The sequence below is a fragment of the Saimiri boliviensis genome, chromosome 16 (genome assembly GCF_048565385.1).
Source record: "Saimiri boliviensis isolate mSaiBol1 chromosome 16, mSaiBol1.pri, whole genome shotgun sequence".
Classification (NCBI taxonomy): Eukaryota; Metazoa; Chordata; class Mammalia; order Primates; family Cebidae; genus Saimiri; species Saimiri boliviensis.
The window spans coordinates 87,506,976-87,521,539 of NC_133464.1; positions in this window are offsets into that span (position 1 = coordinate 87,506,976).

The following is a 14,564-nucleotide window of genomic DNA, read 5'->3' on the forward strand; positions in this document are numbered from 1 at the left end:
AAGAGTCAGTAGAGTGCTCTAGGTTTAAGGGAGTAAGTCTGTAGTCAGAGATCACTGATTAAAACAGAACGATGTGGAGCAGAGGGGAAAAAAAGAAAAGTGGAAAAATACTCTAATAAGCATACAAGCCGCTTTTATGGATGGAAAATAGTAAAAAGCTGGCCTGTGGCATGCTCTAATTGCAGCCCACATGACCTTGCTTGTGCTTGGAGCAGAGTGGGGCCCTGTGAAAGGTTTCCTCCCAAAGCGACACAGGCCGGCTGGTTCATGAACTCACACACTGCACTGTTGTTACAGCCAGCTTTCATGCCGCACCAAAGCTGATTTCTCTAAAAGGGCATTTGTGCAGTGTGTGTGCAAAGTAAATTTCCATCACTTTGGCTTGTCTTTTGCTGCTTTCAGAAGAGCTGCATATAAAAAGCCTTATTCCCAAGTATAACGTGTCCATTTATTTTGCTTGCTTGAGTCAGTAATTAAATTGGTTTCTTAATAACAGATATGAATTTAGCTTTTCAGCTTGAAAGTAGGATCAGTGAAGGCTGGAATGGTAGCTTGAAGAGAAACCAGTAAGTTCTTTCCAACCCAAGTCAACTCTCACTTGTTCAGCATCCAAAATCACCAAAAAACAAGAGCACTCAGATAAACCAAATAAATATTGTGCAAAGATATGACAAGAAACAGTGAAATTAAGTGCATTATGCTTTCAGCATTAATTATCTTTGTTGATCTATGTCAGCTCTATACAGGGTCTAACAGTAAGGTGTTCACTCATTCCTTCATCCATCTATTCATTTGCAGGAGTTTCACAAATGGTTAGGCCAGAAGGAAGGCATTCCTGGCAGATACACAAGCTGTGCACCTAACTCAGTAGTCTCTAGCCATAGGTGGCTGTTTAAAATTAAATGGAAGGCCAGGCATGGTGGCTCATGCCTGAAATTCCAGCATTTGGGTAGCTGAGGCAGGAGGATCACTTGAGGCCAGCAGTTGGAGACCGGCCTGGGCAACATAGTGAGATCTGTCTCTACAAAAACACTTAATGTAAATTAAATTAAAAATAATTCTGATTAATGTTATCCTTATGTGTGCTTTTGAAAATGGAATCAAATTAAAACTTCAGGCTGGGCATGGTGGCTCACACCTGTAATCCCAGCACTTTTGGAGGCCAAGATGGGTGGATCACATGAGGTCGGGAGTTTGAGATCAGCCTGGCCAACACAGTGAAACCTCGTCTCTATCAAAAATACAGAAATTAGCCAGGCACGGTGGTGCATGCCTGTCTTCCCAGCTACTCTGGAGGCTGAGGCAGGAGATCACTTTAACTCAGGAGGCGTAGGTTGCAGTGAGCTGAGATCAAGCCACTGCACTCTAACCTGGGCAGCAGAGCAAGACTCCATCTCAAAAAAGAAAAGAAGGCTGGGTGTGGTGGCTCAAGCCTGTAATCCCAGCACTTCGGGAGGCCGAGGCGGGTGGATCATGAGGTCGAGAGATCGAGACCATCCTGGTCAACATGGTGAAACCCCGTCTCTACTAAAAATACAAAAAATTAGCTGGGCATGGTGGCAGGTGCCTGTAATCCCAGCTACTCAGGAGGCTGAGGCAGGAGAATTGCCTGAACCCAGGAGGCGGAAGTTGCGGTGAGCCGAGATCGCGCCATTGCACTCCAGCCTGGGTAACGAGAGCGAAACTCCGTCTCAAAAAAAAAAAAAAAAGAAAGAAAAGAAAAGAGAAGGGAGGGGAGGGGAGGGGAAGGGAGGGAAGGGAAAAGAAAAGAAAAAGAAAAGATTCGGCTCCTCAATCACACAAGCCACTTCTAGGTGCTCAACTGCCACACAGGGATAGTGGCTACTGCGTCGGGGAGTGTGACAGAACACTTCCTTTATTGCAGTAAGTTTTGTTGGACAGTGCTGCAAGGATGGAGAGAATATTAAGATGACCTGACTACCCCCATTTCAAAACAATTTTCAACAAACTATCTTTGTAAGCCCCAAAACATGGTCTGAAGACTCATTAATGACCTGATCATACAGCTGACCCCTAAACAACATGGGTTTGAACTATATGCGGGTCACTTATACGTGAATTTTCAACTGCATGGGGCAGGAGCAGCTGGTGCTTTAATACCCTAATTGTTCAAAGATAGACTGTAGTTTTTTAAGACATGAGGTGATTTATTTTAAATCTCTGGGATATTGCAATACAGAATGTTGGGGAATGAATTAGTGTTAGGCTTACATGTGCTTTTCAAAACTCCCCTTGTGACTAACGGAATGTGGCTCCGTGAAAACATTGTTAGTCTCCAGTTGATCCCGCTGGTTTGAGTGTGTTTAATGCCAGGGAAAGTGAGCGGTGTTTGGGAAGATGGCAGGTTTTTGTCTTTTTGAGGTAGTTCATTTACTTTGAGAATCGTCATTCTCTATTTTTAAAACCAAGTCTTGTATGCAAAATTATTGAACTGCGAGAAAAGGCAAAGAAAAAAATCTTTCTTTTTCATTGCGAATGTGTCTTGATCCAGTGTGACTTTGAAACGGGCATCTAAGTACTTTCTCTGAAACCCCAGTGAAAGTCAAGGATCACCGAGGGTGAAGCTCTTAATTGGCTTGTTTCCCTGAGCAAGACTACGTGCTCGTTGATTTAGCATCTCAGCTTCTAATTTTTGTAGATTTCTCAAATTCCGGATCTCCATCTCCCTTCCTCTTACTCATTCGCCTACCACCACCAGAAGCCTGAACCTAGGCAAAGATAAAAATCCGTAAGTGACATTTTCTCTAAGTGAACTTGGAAATCATCTGGGGAAAAGCCACAGTAATTATAAGTGGTTATGAAATCCTAATTTTCCGACAAGAAGCTACTATCTCTCTGGACACAGTCATGCTCAAGCACAACAGTTTCCCTAGACAGTATCATACTCATCATAGCCTCTGTGATATATGGTTGTATAGCTTGTGCACTGCACAAGGACACATTTAAGGAGGTGTCACTCACATTATAGATATCATAGATTTGGTACTTTAACAAAAATAAAAACAATTTTCCAGAAGATGGCAGTAAAGTATCTTGTTCTAAAAAAACCAATACATTATAACAATTTTCTGTAGAGGGGAGTACAGTGTCTTGATGAAGAAGTGCCTTTTTCTGATGTACACAAAGATATGAAATGGACTAACATTGACTCTGGGGCCTGTATGAAATCAAATCCTGATTATTAGTGAAAGTGAACTAATGCAGTTTAAGTAAAGAAAAAAAAAGAACAATCAATAATATATATTGAGGCCAGGCACAGTGACCTGTAATCCCGGCATTTTGCGAGGCCGAGGTGGGTTGATCTCTTTGAGCCCAGGAGTTTGAGACCAGTCTAGGCAACGTGAAAAAACCCTGCCTCTACTAGAAACAGAAAAATCTGCGGGGGAGTGTGATGGTTTGTGCCTGTGGTCCCAGTTACTCTGGGGCCTGAGGCTGGAGAATCGCTTGAACCTGGGAGGTGGAGGTTGCAATGGGCCGAGATTGTGCCACTGCACTCCAGCCTGGGTGACAGAGTAAGACCCTGTCTCAAAATAATAATGATAAATATCAAAATTCTGGCTTCCAAAATAATTGCTCTTTGTTAATATATTATAGTGCACGTGCAATACAGTGTCTTAGTTCATTTAGGCTGCTGTAACAAAATGCTATGGACGGAGTAAGTCATGTTTGTATGCATCTGTAGTCCTAGAAACTTAGGAGGCTGAAGTGGGAGGATTATTTGAGTCCAGAAGTTTGAGTCCAGCTTGGGTAACATATCAAGACCCCTCTCTAAAAAATAAAAATGCCATAGAGTGAGTGGCTTATAAATAACAGACATTCGAGGCTGGGTGCAGTGGCTTACGCCTGTAATCCCAGTACTTTGGGAGGCTGAGGCGGGTGGATCACGAGGTCAAGAGATCGAGACCATCCTGGCCAACATGGTGAAACCCCATCTCTACTAAAAATACAAACAAAAATTAGCTGGGCTTGGTGGCGCGCGCCTGTAGTCCCAGCTACTTGGGAGGCTGAGGCAGAATTGCTTGAACCTGGGAGGCAGAGGTTGCAGTGAGCCAAGATGGTGCCACTGCATGCCAGCCTGGCGCCTGGCAACATAGCAAGACTCTGTCTCAAAAAAAACCAAATAAATAAATAAAAATAAAAAAAATAAATAACAGACATTCTTTCCTCACAGTTCTGGAGGCTGAGGGGTCCAAGCTCAAGGCACTGGCAGTTTTGGTGTCTGGACAGGGCCCACTTCTGGGTTCACAGACAGCCATCTCTTCAGCCTCCTTACATAGTGAAAGGGATGAGGGGTTTCTTGGGCCACTCTTATAAGGGCACTAATCCTGTGCATGAGGGCTCTGCCTCATGACCTAACACAACCCAGACGCCTTGCTTTCTAATAATATGAACTTGGGGGTTGGGATTCCAATGTATGAATTTGGGGAGACATAAACATTCAGTCTAACATGTGTAGTATAAATGAGATAGCATAATACATGCTTCCCCAGGCCTCGTGGAATGACAGGTACAAATGTGATTAACATACCTGGGGAAGAATTCTTCAGTTTCGAGAAACATCTTTCTGTCACCCCAAAAGTCTCCCTCATGTGTACACACTGTCTTCCATCTTTGGATCCCCCAAAAGAAAATGTATCAAAAGTACTGTGAGGTTAAGGAGGAAAAGGGTGTAGAGAAAAAATAAATTCCCGATTCACTCTGTGCATGTTTACATTATTTTGTTCCTTGTTCAGGACTATGAGCTTTCTGGCTTGGGCAACTAGAACTGAAAAATGTGTAACACCTTTTTCTTGTGGGACAGTTTTATCAAAGGAACGTTTTTATTACGTTTAGTCCATTTCAGACATTCTCATCTTCCTTTCTTCCTTTCCCCCTCTACTCTCTTCTCTCTCCCTCCCTCCCTCCCTCCCTCCCTTTCTTTTATCTTTTCTTCTTTTTTGGGGGGGTGTGATAAGGTTTCACTCTGTTGCCCAGGCTACAGTGACATGACACAGTCACAGCTCACTGCAGGCTTGACCTGCTGAGCTCAAGCGATCCTCCTACCTCAGCCTCCCTAGTAGCTGTGACCACAGGCACATAGCACCATGTCTGGATAATTTTTTAATTTTTTTTTTTTTTTTTTGTAGACATGAGGTCTTGACATACTGCCCAGGCTGACCTCGAACTTCTAGGCTCAAGCAATCTTCCTGCCTCAGCCTCCCAAAATGCTGGGATTACAGGTGTGAGCCACCATGCCCAACCTTCTTTTCTTTGTGAGCAAAATAAATATAGGCAAGGGATGGATGATCAGAAAGCGTTTGTAAAGTACAGTATTAATGTAAGCATCTAGTTGTGATATTTTAAAGGATGTCAGAAATAGCTGGTTTTACGAAATAGCTTGCTACGACCCTGAAATCCTTTCGCATGTTCCCGGAGACCATGCCTAAGTTTTTGAATTCATCTTTTGGAAAACACTGTTCAAGCTTCGGATAAATGTAAAATTCAAGGCATTTTGACTGGAAAGGAAAGATCTGGTCTGAGATGGACTTGTTAAGTGGCCCTGGAAGTCTTGGGGCTATCAACTGTAGAATGATGAGGCTGGGATCTGCTTTACATATGCCAGGGAGGTGCCAGGGAAGGCCAAGTGAGAGTATGCGTATGGAAGAGCTGCTGCGTGAGACTACGGAGGACACAAAATGACCCAACGCTGGCCATGTGCCCAGCACATTTTAGAATGGATTCTATCATTTAATCATTAGCGATAACCCTGCAAGAGGGAACTTCTGTTATGACCATTGTACTGCTGAAGAAGCTGAGTTTTGAGGAACTAACTTATCTGAAATCATGCAGCTAGCCAGGCGCGATGGCCGACACCTATAATCCCAGCACTTCGGGAGGCCAAGGCGGGTGGATTGCCTGAGCTCAGAAGTTCAAGACCAGCCTGGGCAGCACAGTAAAACCCTTTTTCTACTAAAATACAAAAAATTAGCCAGGCGTGGTGGCGTGTGCTTGTAGTCCCAGCTACTCGGGAGGCTGAGGCAGGTGAATTGTTTGAACCCGGGAGGCAGAGGTTGTAGTGAGCTGAGATCACGCCACTGCACGCCAGCCGGGGCAACAGAGTGAGACTCTGTCTCCAAAATATGTATATAAATAAACAAAAATAAAATCCTGTAACTAGTAAAATAAGAATTTCAGACTCAGACGCTGGCAGTCTCACTCCAGAGCTCTCATTTTTAACCACTGTACAGTTTTGCCTCTCTGATACTGACTTGCAGACTATTACCTAGGCAGCAACATGTTAAATTGGGGATTGTGGCTCATACCCTAAGACAACAGATCACAGATGTAAGAACGAATTGCCAGACCAATGTGCATTTTTTCAAAGTAGGTGAAGCTTTTCGGAGCTTTTTGATCTTTTGCTAGCATTGAGGTAAACGATGGAGAGTTGGGATTTCGCTTTCAAAGCGCTCTTTTGCAACTGGTCCCGGCTGGCAAGAGGGGAGAGTTAATGACCTAATTAAGACTGTATTTGCAAATTAAATTACCCTTAGGCTTTTATTTCCCAAAAGTGGTGAGAAAAATCAGGGCCCCGTCTAATGTTTAAAAGGGGAAAGAGAGGCAAAAGGAAAGCTGGGCTTGGATTACATCCCATGAGTTGTTCTAGTTCGATGACTCGAGTTCAGTTACACATGCTGTGCAGAGTTCTTTCTGCTACATTAAGCAGTTAATTTCTATTATGGGTGGAGTAGTCACAGCTTCAGAGAGGAAGCAGGGCTGGGCTATTTAAAAGAAGAGGAAGTTTGAGATAATTTGTGGTGGAAACAGCATAGGATTTGGCATTGCTATAGGTCTGCAGAACCATTCGAGCATTCAAAACCTCCCTGCCCAGGAGAGCTCTTTCTTCATCACTGATTCCTAAAACCATTTTCCTCACCTCCATCATCCTCAAGCCTCTTGACGTCTTTATTTCCTACATAACGGTCATCATGACCTGCATTCTAATTCTCTTACATATACCATTTATTTCTTTATCTACCTTTTTAGTTTTTGTCTTTCACTAGAATAACAGTTCCATGAGACTAGCGGTGTGCGTCTGTCCTGTCACCACTCTGTTCCCAGTGCTTTGAACTGAGCTGTCTAACAGGGTAGCCACTAGCTCCATGTGGCTATTTAATTAAAATGAGTCAATTAAAGTACAAATTCTAAAAATTGATTTCATCAGCCACTTCAGCCATATTTCATGCCGATAAGCACATGGGGTTGGTGACTACCATATTGGACAGTGTAGATGTTGAACATTTCCCCTGCTGCAGAAAGTTCTCTAGGACAGCGCTGATTTACAATAGTGACAGGCACCTAGGAAGTGCTCAACAAAGATTTAATGAGTGAGTGTTAAGTAAATGAAAGTTGTTGAACTTGCCTTCTTTGAAGACAAGAGAGGATAAGGATTTGCTGAGATGATGAAGCAAACTTACTCCTGTACATTAGAAACACGACACTAATGTGAGCTATTATTATTGTAATCCGAGCTTCCCTGGGCTTCATGAGCTGCAGGTGCATATGGGATTATGTGACAAGGAAGGACTGAAATTTCACTGGCTCTTGCCCTGGCCCACATAACACACATGGGTTCTCTTATGAGATCCCTTGTTGATGTCTGCCCCTTGGAGGTGGAAGAGCTCTCACTGGCCATTCCTGTCAGCAACTAGCTTGCCAATGTTGATAATCAGGCCATAGATTTGTTTCCCGAAGTATTCAAATTCATAATTAGAAAAAAAAAAAATCGGCTGGGTGCAGTGGCTCATGCTTATAATCCTAGCACTTTGGGAGGCTGAGACAGGAGGATCACTTGAGCTCAGGAATTCGAGACCAGCCTAAGCAACATAGGGAGATCTCCTCCTTACAAAAATAAATTAGCCCAGCGTGATGGTGCGCACAGGTAGTTCTAGCTACTCAGGAGGCTGAGCTGGGAGAACATTTGAACCTAGGAGGTCGAGGAGGCAGTGAGCCATGACTGTGCCACTTCACTCCAGCCTGGGCAACAGAGCAAGGCCCTTTCTCAAATATAGAAATAAAAACAATAAAACAAAAAATTAAAATTAAAAAAAAAATCTACAGGTCCAAAGGGTCAGCCAACATCAAAGTGCTATGACCTCCGAGCAGTCCTCCGGGACTGAAGGCAATGCTCGATGGTCCAGCCTGCACGGTGCCACACACCCGCTGGAGCACACACGCCCCCCCCCAAGTCCTTTGTTTTTCAAACTTTGTCGTGCACGCACCAAAGCCCAGCAGCTGTGTAGTCCTCAACCCCGTGGAATTCCACAAGGGCACCCCTCCCTCAGCTTCTCCCTGCAGCTCTTGCCGACGAGACCAAGGCCAGACGAGAGGTCAGGGGAGAACAGTCCCCAGGCACCCACAGAAACCCCCTTGACATTCTCCTTTCCCCAAGCAAATGATTGACAGACAGAGGTATTTACAGGCTGCGCACCCAGTCATCACCAGACACGGCCAAACCGATGGCTTCAGTAACAGCTCATCTCACCTAGACCACCACTGCGCCACGGTCTTATCCGCACTCAGAAGTAACTTCTCGGAGGGTCCAGAAGAGGAAGGCGGTCGGCTGATTTCTTCGCAGTTTCATCGTGGGCCGCGTTTCCTGGTGCGCTGGTTCACAAGACTGTGTGCTGCTGGGCCACGTGGACTTCTCCCTGATGTCCTGGAGCTGGGGAGGTCGCCTGGACCCCCGCTCAAGGTCTCCACCCTGCCTACAAGGTCCTGACTCTTTGACTTGGCCTTTTCTGCTCAGCTCTGCTTCCTTCAGGCTGGGAGCTGGGCTGGAAGCTGCACGTCCTTCTTCTTCAAGCACCTTAAGATGAGGAAGACTTATGGCTGTGTTCATCTCTCTGGCAGCCTTCAGGGCTTGAGGCCCCCCTTCACAAAGTATCCTAGTTTTCCACCACTGATAGGAGTTTGGGGTTGTTTTAGTATATTAAGAAGATGAATCATTTAAATAATCGTTTTATTTAAATGATTAATATTCAATTAACATTGAAATAAAATGACTAAATGATTAGATTAATATTAAAGTTACGATATCAAAATTTTTCCTTAGATTTTGAAGGTCACTGGCAAATCTCATTTTTCTTTTATAAAGTACACCAAAATTTTTTAACGATCACTTAAAAGGGGCCCTTGCATTTACTGAGGTGATTAAATACTTTCGCAGCATTTTAAAACTGCATTTATAAATGGACTGTATTTGATTTCCTCTCCAAATACAAAAGAAGTCTTCTAAATCTAATTAAAAAAAAAAACTTATGAATGATCCTAAAGTGATTCTAAAGTTCTCTTAGATGTTCTAAAACTGTGCAAGAAATTAGGAAATTTTCATTTTAAAATACTGTCTAACGCAGTTTATTTTAAATAGGAGTTACAAGGCTGTCCCTGAGACTGAATTTCTCTAAACGTTGTTAACTCAAAAACGTAAATACTGTGAGGTATTTCTTTTCTTAAACCTTTACATACGTCATTCTTTTAAGATAAATACCACCATATTGAGATCACCTACGAGCAGAGAATTTGGCCAGGTATCGTGAGCGAATCTCACTGCGACCATCCTGCAGGCTGATTCCTCATTCTCCTTGGTGTGTTGTCATTAATGTCTGCAAGCTTTCTTGCCTCTGGGAACAGAAGTGTCCAGACCAGCCTTGAACCCTTTTTTTTTTCTGAACAGGATCAATCATTTCTCTAAGGAATTCTGGTTCCTTGTAGTGAAAAAAATGGTAAGATTTGGGCATTGGGATTTCAGGTCAGATTTGAAATACCAGTGGCATTGTTCCAAGGCCATTTCAGAGGGCAGAGTTGGAAAAATCCTCTTTTTTATTTTTTTAGAGACAGGATCTTGCTCTGTCGCTCAGGCTGGAGTGCAGTGGCATGATCATGGCTCACTGCAGCCTTGAACTCCTAGGATAAAAGGGTCCTCCTGCTTCAGCCTCCTTAATAGTTGGGGCTTCAGGTATGTGACAGCACACCTGGCTAGTTCTTCAAAAGTTCTGTTTGTAGAAATGGGGTCTTGCTATGTTGCCTAGGCTGGTCTCAAACTCCTGGCTTCAAGACACCCTCCCACTTTGGCCTCTGAAAGTGCTAGGATTATTATAGGTGTGAGTTACTGTGCTTGGCCTTTTTTTTTTTTTTTTTTTTTTTTTTTTTTAGTGTCAGCTCATATGGATATTTTTGATTCAATTCTAACATCATTGTGTTTCTCTTCAAACTTTTTGTTTATATGATTAACTCTTATGTGCTCTTGTGGAGAAATCTTCATGCCAAACAAAATCAAAATTTTTTTTGGCTTAACTGAAATACAGAAAAAATAAAACATAGTAATACTCATATTGATTTGAAAAATAAAACTACCAAATGAAGTTCAGGATTTTCTTTATAGTCCTTTTTGTTATGAGACCGTATCTCAGTAAGAGTGGTTTCTGGAGTCACTTGTGATTCTCGTGTCCTATGGTTACCTAAGAACATTTTCCGTTTGAAGTGTTGGCATTCAAGCTGTGAATTCTTAAAAACTGGCAACTTTGGCCTCCTTGTCTTTTCTTGGTGGTAATATTGAGCTACTAAAGGAGTGTGGAAATTAATCCTAACTGGCTTTATAAAACAGTGGAAAGACATAAGAAATTCAGCCCCTGAAGTCTGTCCTGTTTAATTTTACCATCATCTGGCCCAGTTGCCGCAGCTGAATACTTGGTTATATGTGCAAGATTTATAGTAAGGAGATTTGGGCTGTGCGAACTCATTCTGCCTAAAAATATTCCATTTCTAATTATATTAGAATCTACTTGTTTCCATATGCTTGATTCAATTTTAACTTTTCCAAGTTAAAATCTTCCTTTTCTGAACCACAGCCTTTTTCTCTCATGCTTTAGTTTCATGCTACACAAATTCAACTTTCAAAGACTAATGAGAATCTCAGAAAATATAACCAAGGTATATTAAAATCAAGCTAATTAAGCTAATTTTTAAAAAAGAAAAGAAAAGCCAGGCACGATGACTCACACTTGTAATCCCAGCACTTTGGGAGGCTAAGGCGCATGGATCACGAGGTCAACAAATCGAGACCATCCTGGACAACATGGTGAAACCCTGTCTCTACTAAAAAAATACAAAAATTAGCTGAGCATGATGGTGCGCACCTGTAGTCCCAGCTACTCAGGAGGCTGAGGCAGGAGAATTGCTTGAACCCGGGAGGCGGAGGTTGCAGTGAGCCGAGATCGCACCACTGCACTTCAGCCTGGCGCCTGGCTACAGAGCAAGACTCTGTCTCAAAAAGAAAGAAAGAAAAAAAAAATTAGCTGGGCATGGTGGCGCGTGCTTGTAGTCCCAGCTACTCCAAAGACTGTGGCAGGAGAATCGCTTGAACCTGGGAGGCCGAGGTTGCAGTGAGCGGATTGGGCCATTGCCCTCCAGCCTGTGTGACAGAGCAAGACTCCGTCTCAAAAGAAAAGACAATATGCCAAAGAATACACATTTAAACTTTTGCCATTAAATTCACATGAAGCCTAGTTATAAACTCACGTATATTTTCAGGCCACCTGGGTACCATTAAAATCAACTAAAAAAATACACCAATTTTTCAACATTTATAGAAGTCAAAAGTCAGTCCTTCGAACAGAAACCACACTGGACATTTCAACATGGAGAATTTAATATGGAGGGCCAGCTTGACAGCAATAGGTGTGTGAGGACTGGAAAGCTGCAAGAGACAATGGGGAGGTCACAGCAATGTCAAGAAGTGGCACTACCCCAGGACTAGGGGAATGAGGGAAGATCTGGTGAAGACCTGAGGCTCAGAGGAGGGGTTTCCTGAGCTGGTCCTCTGAGCAGGGTGAGAGGAAGTGTCTGGAAGGGCCAAAAGGATCAGGAAGCAGAGTCAATGGCGGTCACTGGTGCGATTGCTTGGGTGACACTAACAGCCAGCACGAGTCATCGCATTCAGCCTTCGCCTACTTTTTAATCAGGTTTTTAAAAATTATTATTGAGTTGCAACATTTCTTTAAATTATCTTAACTAGATATGTTTTGCCAATAGTTTCTCCCAGTGTGTGTGTGATATTTTTATTTGTTTTAAGTGTCTTTTGAAGACATATTTTTGGTTTTAACAAAATCCAATTTACTTTATTTTATTTTATTTTTTTGGGACAGTTTCACTCCATCACCCAGGCTGAATGCAGTGGTGTGATCATGGCTCACTGTAGCCTTGACCTCCTAGATTCAAGTAATCCTTCCATCTCAGCCTCTTGAGTAGCTGGGATGACAGGCACATGCCACCAGGCCTAACTCATTTTGCTTTTTTTATTATAGAGACAAGATCTTGCTTTATGGCCCAGGTGGGTCTTGAGCTCCTGGGCTCAAGTGATCCTTCCATCTCAGCCTCCCAAAGTGCTGGGGTTATAGACGTGAGCCACTATGCCCGAACAAAATCCAGTTTATTAATGCTTGCTTTTATGACTCATGTTTTTTGTATTCTATCTAGAAAGCTTTTGCCTAATTCAAGATCACAAAGATTTTCTTTTGTTTTCTTCCTCCATGTGTTTTCTAATGTTAGCTCATAGATGTAGGTCTAAAATGTATTTTAAGTTAATTTTTGCATACAGTACGAGTAAATATTTTTGCATATGGGTATTCAGTTGTTTCAGCACCCTCTTTTGAAAGGACTGTACTTTCTTCATTGAATTGCTTTGGCTTGTTTATAGAAATAAATTGACAAATATACATGGGTCTATTTCTGGGTTTTCTCTTCTGCCATCTATCTTCAAAACTGTAGCTTTAGAGTAAAAGCTTCCAAATTCTGTCATTTCCATATAAATTTTAGAACTAACTTTTAAATTTCTATAAATAAAAGCCTTTTGAATATTTGGGAATGCATCGAATCTCTAGATTGTTTGGTAAATAATTGAAATCTTAAGTCTTTTGATCTGTGATGGCTATATCTCTCCAATTGTTTACATCTTCTTTAATTTATCTCAGCAAAGTTTTGTAGTTTTTGGTAAGGTATTACATATATTTTATTAAATGAATTCATAAGTACTTAATGTTTCATTTGTTATTGTAAGTGACAATGTTTTAAAATTTTGATCTCTAATTGTTCATTGCTATTATATATAAATACAATTGATTTTTGGGAGTTGACCTTGAATCTATGAATATTTTAAACTAACTTATGAGTTCTATTTGCCTTTTTAAACATTTCTTAGGAGTTTCTAAATACATAATCATGTCACCTGTGAATAAAGATAGTATTATTGCTTCTTACCCAATCTCTGTGCCTTTTATTTCTTTTTCTTGCCTAATTGCATTGGATAGTACTTCTAATAGAGTGTTGAATAAAAGTGGTAAGAAAGAATATTCTTGTCTATTCCCAATATTAGGGGACAAATATTGTCTTTCACTATTAAGAATAATATTAGATAGACAAGTGGATAAATATAAAAAATGAAATATCATTTCGCCTTAAAAAAGAAAAAAGATTTTGTCATTTGCCACAACATAGATGGGTCTGAAGGACATTGTGTTAAGCGAAATAAGCCAGACACAGAAAGAAAAATATTGCATCATCTCATTAATAAGTGGAATTTTTAAAAAAGGTCAAATATACAGAGATAGAAATTGAAATGGTTTCTGCAGGTGGAAGTAGGAGGGGAAGGGATAAATGTAAGTCAAAGGAAAGGAGAAAGCAGATATGTAGGATCAACAAATTTAGAGATCTAATGTATGATAATAATAGACTATAGGTTTTTTTGTTTGTTTTTGTTTTTTTCCCATTTTTCTTCTCTTCTTCCTTTTTTTTTTTTTTGAGACAAGGTCTAGCTCTATAGCTAGGCTGGAGTGCAGTGGTGTGATTGTGATTCACTGCAATCTCCACCTCCTGGGCTCAAATGATTCTTGTGCCTCCTGAATAGCTGGAACCACAGGTGTGTGCCACCATGCCCAGCTACTTTTTGTGCGAAGTTACTTTTTGTATTTTTTGTAGAGAAGGAGTTTTGCCATGTTGCCCAGGCTGGTCTTGAACTGGCAAGCTTAAGCAGTCCACCCATCTAGGACTCCCAAAGTGCCGGAATTACAGGTGTGGCCACTGCACCTGGCCACTACATTGTATTAGGGATTTTTGTTAAGTAAGTAGGTTTTAGCTGCTCTTGTCACAAAAAAAGTAACTATGTGAGATAAAAAATATGTTAATATGCTTCACTATACTAACCACTTTGCTATTTAAATTTATTCCATAATATCATGTTGCAAGCTTCAAATATGCTGCAAAAATAGGTCCTGCATGGTGGCTCATGCATGTAATCACAACACTTTGCGGGGCCAAGTTGGGCGGATCACTTGAGGTTGGGAGTTTGAGACCAATCTGGCCAACATGGTGAAACCCTGTCTGTACTAGAAATACAAAAATTAGCTGGGTATGGCAGCGCATGCCTGTAGTCCCAGATACTCACAAAGCTCAGGCAGGAGAATTGCTTGAACCCAGGAGGCAGAGGTTGCAGCGAGCCGACATCCGCCACT